This window comes from Megalobrama amblycephala, linkage group LG23 (assembly GCF_018812025.1).
Source record: "Megalobrama amblycephala isolate DHTTF-2021 linkage group LG23, ASM1881202v1, whole genome shotgun sequence".
Taxonomy (NCBI): domain Eukaryota; kingdom Metazoa; phylum Chordata; class Actinopteri; order Cypriniformes; family Xenocyprididae; genus Megalobrama; species Megalobrama amblycephala.
This window is the reverse complement of record NC_063066.1, coordinates 20,730,299-20,739,090: the sequence shown is the minus strand read 5'-3', so window position 1 is coordinate 20,739,090 and position 8,792 is coordinate 20,730,299.

Sequence of the window (8,792 nt, the reverse complement as noted above, 5' to 3'; positions counted from 1 at the left end):
GCTTGAGGGTGAGTAAATCATGGGATAATTTTCATTTTTGGGAAAGATAACACTTTAAGAGTCCTTTAAAAAGGGCTTTTTTTTTGTTTCTTTTTTGGACTGATTTGTTTTGGTTGATTTATTTAATAATTAATCGTGTACCTCATAATGTTGTAATGGAATATATTTTGACAACACTTTCCTTAAAAGAATAAAAGGGAATATTCTATCTTGTTAAGTATATTTAAGGTAATATATGATAAATATGAATCCATTGACTTAATTTCCTCATTCCCTTCAGAACGTGATACATAGAAATGATGTAACGTCAACTTAAGTGAGAAATGAGTTTAATTTAAGTCGTAGAGAAATAGAAAGCTCTGCTCAGACAACACTCTGCTTTAGCAATTTATCAGGTCACTAAGTCGTAATTGCATTTTGTCTTGGAGGCCGACGGAGACTCTGCCAGCACTAAGCTCTTGTTTTCCCAGGCAGCATGATGAAAATCAACTTAAATATAGAATTTCAAGTCATGCGCTCCCACTGCACCGTTGCCAAGGTAATTAGATGCTTAAATGTGAAAACTTGCAAATGATGTTGCCCGGATACACCTCAGAGAATAGTTTAACAGTGATGAATGTTTTGGCCAACATTAAAAAAGAGGAAGCGATCGCTGCAGCGTCTTCTATTAGATTAGCAGCGTTCACATGCTGTGACGTCACCAAGCGTTTTCTCCCCAGACTCATTTCATGCCACAAAAGTCTGCATTTTAAATACTCCTACCTGCTTTCTCCTTTCAGGTTTATTTTGGATTCCCCATGCCGTTAGATGCCACATTGTTTACTCCTGCAGAGTATGAATTATTTTTGAAGAAATGTATTCAATATTTATGTGCCAACATAAATACATTTTCTCGCTTTCTCTTAAAAGGAAAAACAACAAAATAAAGCAAGCGCATTATTTGTGTGTCTATGTGTCTGTCCCTTTTCAAGTGTGTTCTTATAAGAATGCAGCAGGAGTGTTACACTGAGGGGATCCTTTGGGACCGCCAATATATTCAGCTTCAGCAGACAGGCTTCATTGCCAGCTGGTCCGGAAAATTCCACTGCTGTCTCTTTTTTTCCCCCCCCTCTTGTCGACTAAAAGCAAGGTCAGGGCAGTTGGAGAAGAATCCACAGGCTGATTGAAGCTGATATTTTAATTGCTCATACAAAACTAGCTTTGCTTTTCTTGTCTACCAGCTGATCCTGTGATGCTATCGTATTGAAAAATCATACAATTTTAAAACATTTTAATAATCTAAATCGCTTCCCCAAATGACTTTCAATAGATATAGGCTTACTAAAAAGAGAAAAACAGCCAAAATTGTGGAAAATTCCTTTTAAAAGTAACGCATTACAATATTGCTTTATGCTTTAATTACCTTGTACTTTTCATGTGTTACTTTACTTTTGTGTTATTTTTTCTCACCTGGGCTGGGTTTGTTTGTTCGTTTGTTTTGTAATAACACACAAAAAAGTTATTTTTAAGCTATTTTTGGCAAATGAAAAGGCCCTTTCAAACCAAAAAGTGAAAAGAATAAGGCTCAGTCTTAAGGAAATGTAAATTCACACCTGACATTGCTTAATAAAGTGAGATTAAATACATAAAGTACTGTATATTTATGTCATTTACCATATTTAATTATTGCAGGTTTGCATAATATTCTTTGCATTTCACTGTTAATTCATTTTGAGGAATACTGAATTTGTTTTTGTTCAAGTATGATGAGTCAGTACCTGTTCGCATTTAGTCTAGAACTACAATAACCATCATGTTCACACAGCGCCTCTGCACTTACTCATGATTTCTCTCAACATATAAAAAAGGAGAGCTACTTTTAATTTAAAAGTAATGTTACTTGAAAAAAGTAATCTGATTACATAACTATGTAACTATGACGATAACTGACCAAAACCTGTCATGAATTGTTGCAATAAACATTAAACGTTGTACTTTTTTTTAACATTTGTTCCCTAATCCAAAAAGACAAACATCTAGAAAAAAAGTGGGTGATGATAAATGGTTTGTATTAACTCCATTATTTTGGGTGATTTCAAACACAGAATCAATGCACACATGGTTAGGGATCACTGCTCTGGATAATAAACATTGATTTTCATAAGCACAGCGAGAATGTGAGTAATTACACCTAGTGATAATGGGTGTGTTTGATGGTGACTTTTCTTGTTTAAAATGTTGCAAATTTACTTCCAAATTTATAGTGGTTGAAGTTGTGGAAAAGCAACCAAAAACATCAGCTGGCCAACTTATACACAAACCGCTGGATGAACAAGTGCAAAAACCCACAGTGCATTTCTCCCTTTAGGTCCTGGTATATATTTTTGTTGTTGTTGTTGACTATTGGAATCAAAGGTTTTTACATATAAGGTTTTTATATATATATATATATATATATATATATATATATATATGTGATCCCCTCATAAATCAGAAAATGTTATATAAATCAGACAAATTATATACAAATAAATCCCTCTGTAAAAACCTTCAGAATATATATATGTTTGCTGGTGAAATGGAGATTTCTGCACACATTATATTTAAATTTAAAACAGGAATTAAATACCTTTTTCTGTTCATTTATTGGTCAAATTAAACATTAATGATATTATATTATATAATGTTGGCCACTTCCTTGTTACATACAGTCAAAAAATTATATGTTGGATTTACTTTTAACTTTTTTTATATCAACAGATTGCACATAACCGGGTTTTGTTGCATTTAATGAACATTATTTCAGTAAACTTAAGTTTATTACGTAAGGTTAATTTAATGCAATTTATGTGAATCAGGTTAACATTCTTAATATTGTCCAAATCTTAGTTAAATTATCCTAAAATTAATATCAAACAAAAATTAAAACAAGTAATACAATTTAATTGATTAGTTTATTTAGTGAATGATTTCAAAAACAACTTTTACAAAATCTTTACTCTGTAAAGACTTTTATTGTTAGGTGTTAGCCAGAAGATTGTTACATCCATGGCATGCCCACATTAGTTGTTTTTATTATTAAAACAACTTTAATTGTAGTTAGCAGGTCCTCAACCCAAGCACATGCTCTACACTTCACCACAATGGTAACCCCAAAAACCCTAACATACCAGAAACTCTTTTAAAAACAAACATAAAAAAACATTAAACATTAACAAGTCATCCAATTTTATCATCTTGATAAAAAAAATGCATAAAATAACATTTTAAATTTAAATATTTTAACACAACTAAAATCATTTATGTAGTCTCAGCTCAAAAGGATTAAGTAAAGTGGTTGAAAAAAATTGTGTTGTATTAATTTTATTTACTTAAGTAAACTGAACAAGCATCAAATGTTATTTTTGGCCTACTTAATTGAAACATGTTCTTTCAAAATGGAAATATTGAGTTGAGCCAAAACACAACAGTCTCAAGTCAGTTTAACACAATGCAATTGTTTGAATGAGAAACCTAATACAATGGTTTTAAATGAAAATGATTTTTTAAAATAAACTGAACAGTATCATAAAATAATTTTTTTGAGTGTATCTTATGCACTTAGTAATAACAGTAAATTAGACATAATTACTAACCCTAAACCAAACTCTTGATCCCTAACCCTAACCCTAATCATTCACAATTTCAGTCGTATCTGACTCTGGGTGATTCTTTGGGCCCATCTCCCGCCATAAGCGAGAGACTGTCCATGAATGTTCTTGCTAATGATTTTTCACGGGGTAGGTCGGAAGGTCTTTCCCCAACCCTTCCCATTGCATGGCCTTGAACCAGGGACCTTCTTGCCTTCTTGCCTATATGTTATTAATTACAGTTTTTCTCAATCGATATGACACATTTCTCCAAAGTAATGTACCTGCTCTCAAAACAGTTAACAGTGATCTAAACACACTCTAACATTTGCCAAAAGTTCAACTTTACTGCTAATAAAACACAGCATTTTTTGTAGTAATGCATTAATTAAAAGTAAATACTAACTTCAAAACTTCAGATGTATTGTCTATTGATTTTAGAACATTTTCAGCTGTGGATTTACAAATCCACTAACAAAAATACACGTTTATTGTAATGTTTTTACAACAGGTTTTGTTATATGGCTCTTTTAGCAAATAAAGCTTCAAAATGGTATTTTTTTTAAAAAATCTTTAAAAACTGATGTAATGCATATTTTTGAGTCATGAACAATGTGTTTAAACAAGTTTCAGCTGTTACATAACATTTCAAAGTTTTTAAAAATTAAAAAAAAAAAAAAAGTTTATTTTTTTTTTATTTTTTTTTTACTTTTTTGTCAGGTGGTACAACCAAATATTTGTAAATATATATATATATATATATATATATATATATATATATATATATATATTAGCTGTTTTTATAAGTATTTGAGAGATATCTACAACCCTTTTCACTCTGCCATGGTGATCTATTGGGGTCCTCTGGATGTTGCATTACAGTATCAGTTATCACTTTGTCAGCTGATAATAAAATATTTGCAGTTGTGCCACCCTGACATTTGAGAACATACAAATTGCAGAGCAAAAGTTTTTCAATTATGTCAACAACTTTAAAACTACAGATATTTATAAAAAATTGTATATGTATATTCAAATATAACATTATGGCAAAGTATTTTATCTTGAATTTCTTATAAAAAAAAAAAAAAAAAAAAAGGGGGCTGAATCCAAAATCCCCCATACCCTCAGATAGTGCTCCCCAGGTCCAGGATTAAGGATTAATTATTTCATTTGAAATCCATCTCCCACCCTGCTGTTCACTATGTCCATGTTTTCTTACAATTTCTCCTCTTGCTCTTTCCACTACACCAGTGTCCTCCACTGTACTCAGCTCTTCTCCAATCCTCCTCCTCTCTCCTCATATACAGTATGATCTCCTTCTATATGTTCCACTCTTCCTTTCCTTCTCATTACACCCCTTCCTCTACCCACACCATCACCTTTACGCTTACACCTCTTTATTTCCCTCTTCTCTTGCATATTTTCTTGTTCTATGTATACTTTCCCTTTTATATTGTCCCTATTACATTGTGATAAATGCATAAACATTTGGGAAAACTGAATTTCCTGTGTTGTGTGTATTATTAATCAAGCAGATATCAGTTCGGGGCTAATTGAAAACATACCAAGTGCATTTGATAATATGACATATTCCAGAGTTTTGTTTGTTTTGTTTGGACAAATGGTACGTAAATGTTTGTGAACCGACTATAGTCACAGTTACTTCCTGGTTGTCGTTAAGCCAGCTTGGGCATTTCCGGTGAACTGTTAGCTATTCATTCTGTACTCGCTGTACATCGACACAAAACCATCAGTGGTTGACTTTTTAATGTTGTATTCACATTTTAATGCAGTTATCACATTTACCTAATTTGCCAATAAACCAGTTTTATTGATTGCAATAAAGACGAAGCTATTGGGACCATTTAAAAATGGTAATTAGACACGCACACACATTTTTTTTCCAGCACTTCAAATGTTATATTTAATTTGATGTCCAAAAACATTACTTGTTCATCCTTCTAAAATGGTCCCCATTTGTAAAACCGAACAGTTTAAAATGTAGGAAATTCAACATTTGACAGAAAACACTTATTTAAAAATAAAAAAAGACATTAATTACCACTCGGCTATAACCAGGTGGCAGCAAAGTAGCATTTATTTGCGCATATATCAGCCATTTCCTGTAATAGTTTTTCACTTAGCTTCGTTTTTGACTAAATGTTAAACATTATAAAATAACTAGGTTTAAAAATACATTTTGACAATGTGAAGTGTGAAGTACGGCAGAGGATTAGGGCCAAGCAATAATAAAAAAATAAAACCATCTCAAGATTAATGTTGTTAAATTTAGAGAAAAAACTCGTTAAATTTCGAGAAAAAGTTGAAATAAAATGTTGAGAATAAACTCGTTAAATTACGAGAAAAAAGTCTAGATAAAATGTTGAGAATAAACTCGTTAAATTACGAGAAAAAAAGTCGTTAAATTATGAGAACAAATTCGTTAAATTATGAGAAAAAAGTCGTTAAATTTCGAGAAAAAAAGTCGAGATAAAATGTTGAGAATAAAGTCATTAAATTACGAGAAAAAAGTTGTTAAATTATGAGACCAAATTCGTAATTTAACGAATTTGTTCTCGTAATTTAACAAATTTGCTCTCGTAATTTTAACGACTTTTTTCTCAACATGTTTATTCTCAACATTTTATCTCAACTTTTTTCTTGAAATTTAACGACATTTTTCTCATAATTTAACAAATTTGTTCTCGTAATTTAACAACTTTTTTCTCGTAATTTAATGACTTTATTCTCAACATTTTATCTCGACTTTTTTCTCGAAATTTAACAAGTTTTTTTCTCGTAATTTAACGAGTTTATTCTCAACATTTTATCTCAACTTTTTTCTCGAAATTTAACAAGTTTTTTCTCGTAATTTAATGAGTTTATTCTCAACATTTTATCTCGACCTTTTTCTCGAAATTTAACAAGTTTTTTCTCGTAATTTAATGAGTTTATTCTCAACATTTTATCTCGACCTTTTTCTCAAAATTTAACGAGTTTTTTTCTCGTAATTCGTTAAATTATGAGAAAAATGTCGTTAAATTTCAAGAAAAAAAGTCGAGATAAAATGTTGAGAATAAAGTCATTAAATTACGAGAAAAAAGTTGTTAAATTATGAGACCAAATTCGTAATTTAACGAATTTGTTCTCGTAATTTAACAAATTTGCTCTCGTAATTTTAACGACTTTTTTCTCAACATGTTTATTCTCAACATTTTATCTCAACTTTTTTCTTGAAATGTAACGACATTTTTCTCATAATTTAACGAATTTGTTCTCGTAATTTAACGACTTTTTTCTCGTAATTTAATGACTTTATTCTCAACATTTTATCTCGACTTTTTTCTCGAAATTTAACAAGTTTTTTTCTCGTAATTTAACGAGTTTATTCTCAACATTTTATCTCAACTTTTTTCTTGAAATTTAACGAGTTTTTTCTCGTAATTTAATGAGTTTATTCTCAACATTTTATCTCGACCTTTTTCTCGAAATTTAACAAGTTTTTTCTCGTAATTTAATGAGTTTATTCTCAACATTTTATCTCGACCTTTTTCTCAAAATTTAACGAGTTTTTTTCTCGTAATTCGTTAAATTATGAGAAAAATGTCATTCAATTTCAAGAAAAAAGTTTAGATAAAATGTTGAGAATAAACATGTTGAGAAAAAAGTCGTTAAAATTACGAGAGCAAATTTGTTAAATTACGAGAACAAATTCGTTAAATTACGAATTTGGTCTCATAATTTAACAACTTTTTTCTTGAAATTTAATGACTTTATTCTCAACATTTTATCTCGACTTTTTTCTCGAAATTTAACGAGTTTTTTTCTCATAATTTAACGAGTTTATTCTCAACATTTTATCTCGACTTTTTTCTCGAAATTTAACGAGTTTTTTCTCGTACTTTAATGAGTTTATTCTCAACATTTTATCTCGACCTTTTTCTCGAAATTTAATGATTTTTTTCTCGTAATTTAACGAGTTTATTCTCAACATTTTATTTCGACATTTTTCTCGAAATGTAACGAGTTTTTTCTCGAAATTTAACAACTTTAATCTCGAGATGGTTTTATTTTTTTATTATTGCTTGGCCCTAATCCTCTTCCGTAGTGAAGTACTCACAAAATCTTATGAAAAACAATAACTTTTCTTGTGAATGAATTACACAGAAAGCGAGCTCAATGATTTCGGCACACTTGTGAAAACTCAAATTTTATTCAATTAATTTAACTAAAGTGCACAATAAATTTTTAATTTTTGATGCTTTTTTTCCCACAAAAAAGTGTGAAAACTGATGGTCAAATTGAATTTAGCCGAGGAGGAACACTGAGGTATGTATTTATTATTTATTTATTTTTTATGTCTTACGTTTGAATAACTAAACTATTGCTATGCCTGACTATTTAAGTGACTATATTCTGATTATAAAATAAGTATTACTCTATTGATGCTCAACACACCAGCAATTAAGTGACATCTCACCGGAAGTTTTCGAGCTGGCTTATATTATTGCGGAAGTTCTAAAGAACGCTCTGTACATATAGTCAATTGTGTAAAGCCAATAAAAAAGCTGTAATCGTTTTTTTTTTTTATTTATTCAAGTTTTGGTTGGATGTATTTATTTTGAAAACATTTGAGAACTTTGTGCATAGCGTTTTGAGAAAATTATTCACATGATTTGCAATTTGTGTTAAATGTAGAAACTGTTTAGGACAATTACAAAAGTGTTCAGATCACAGTGTTAACTGTTTTGAGAACAGTCATCTGAGTTTGGAGAAATGTGTCAAATCGAATGAGAAAAACTGTAATATTATATAATGTTATTATATTATATTATAAATTTTCATCATTTGAATTAACAGATTAATTAATCATTTTTTTAAGTGGCTCTCTTAACCCATAATCACAAGTTATTCTGTTTGCTGTATACCTGATGTGTTGTAAGAACCCACGCGACATTCACTTCAGCAAAAGTGAAGTCAAATTGATAAAGGCTTCCTCCATGACCTTTGGAAACAACCAGACACAGTTGTTTGGAAACCTAACTCTAACCGCATAGCCCTGGATGAAAAGTAACAATGCCATGCTTGCTGGAGCTCTGACATGGGAGCAATAAAAAACAGCTGGACTGTATTTTGAAACAGTCTGTGACCTATTACTTTTGCAATTAGATTTGTGAATAT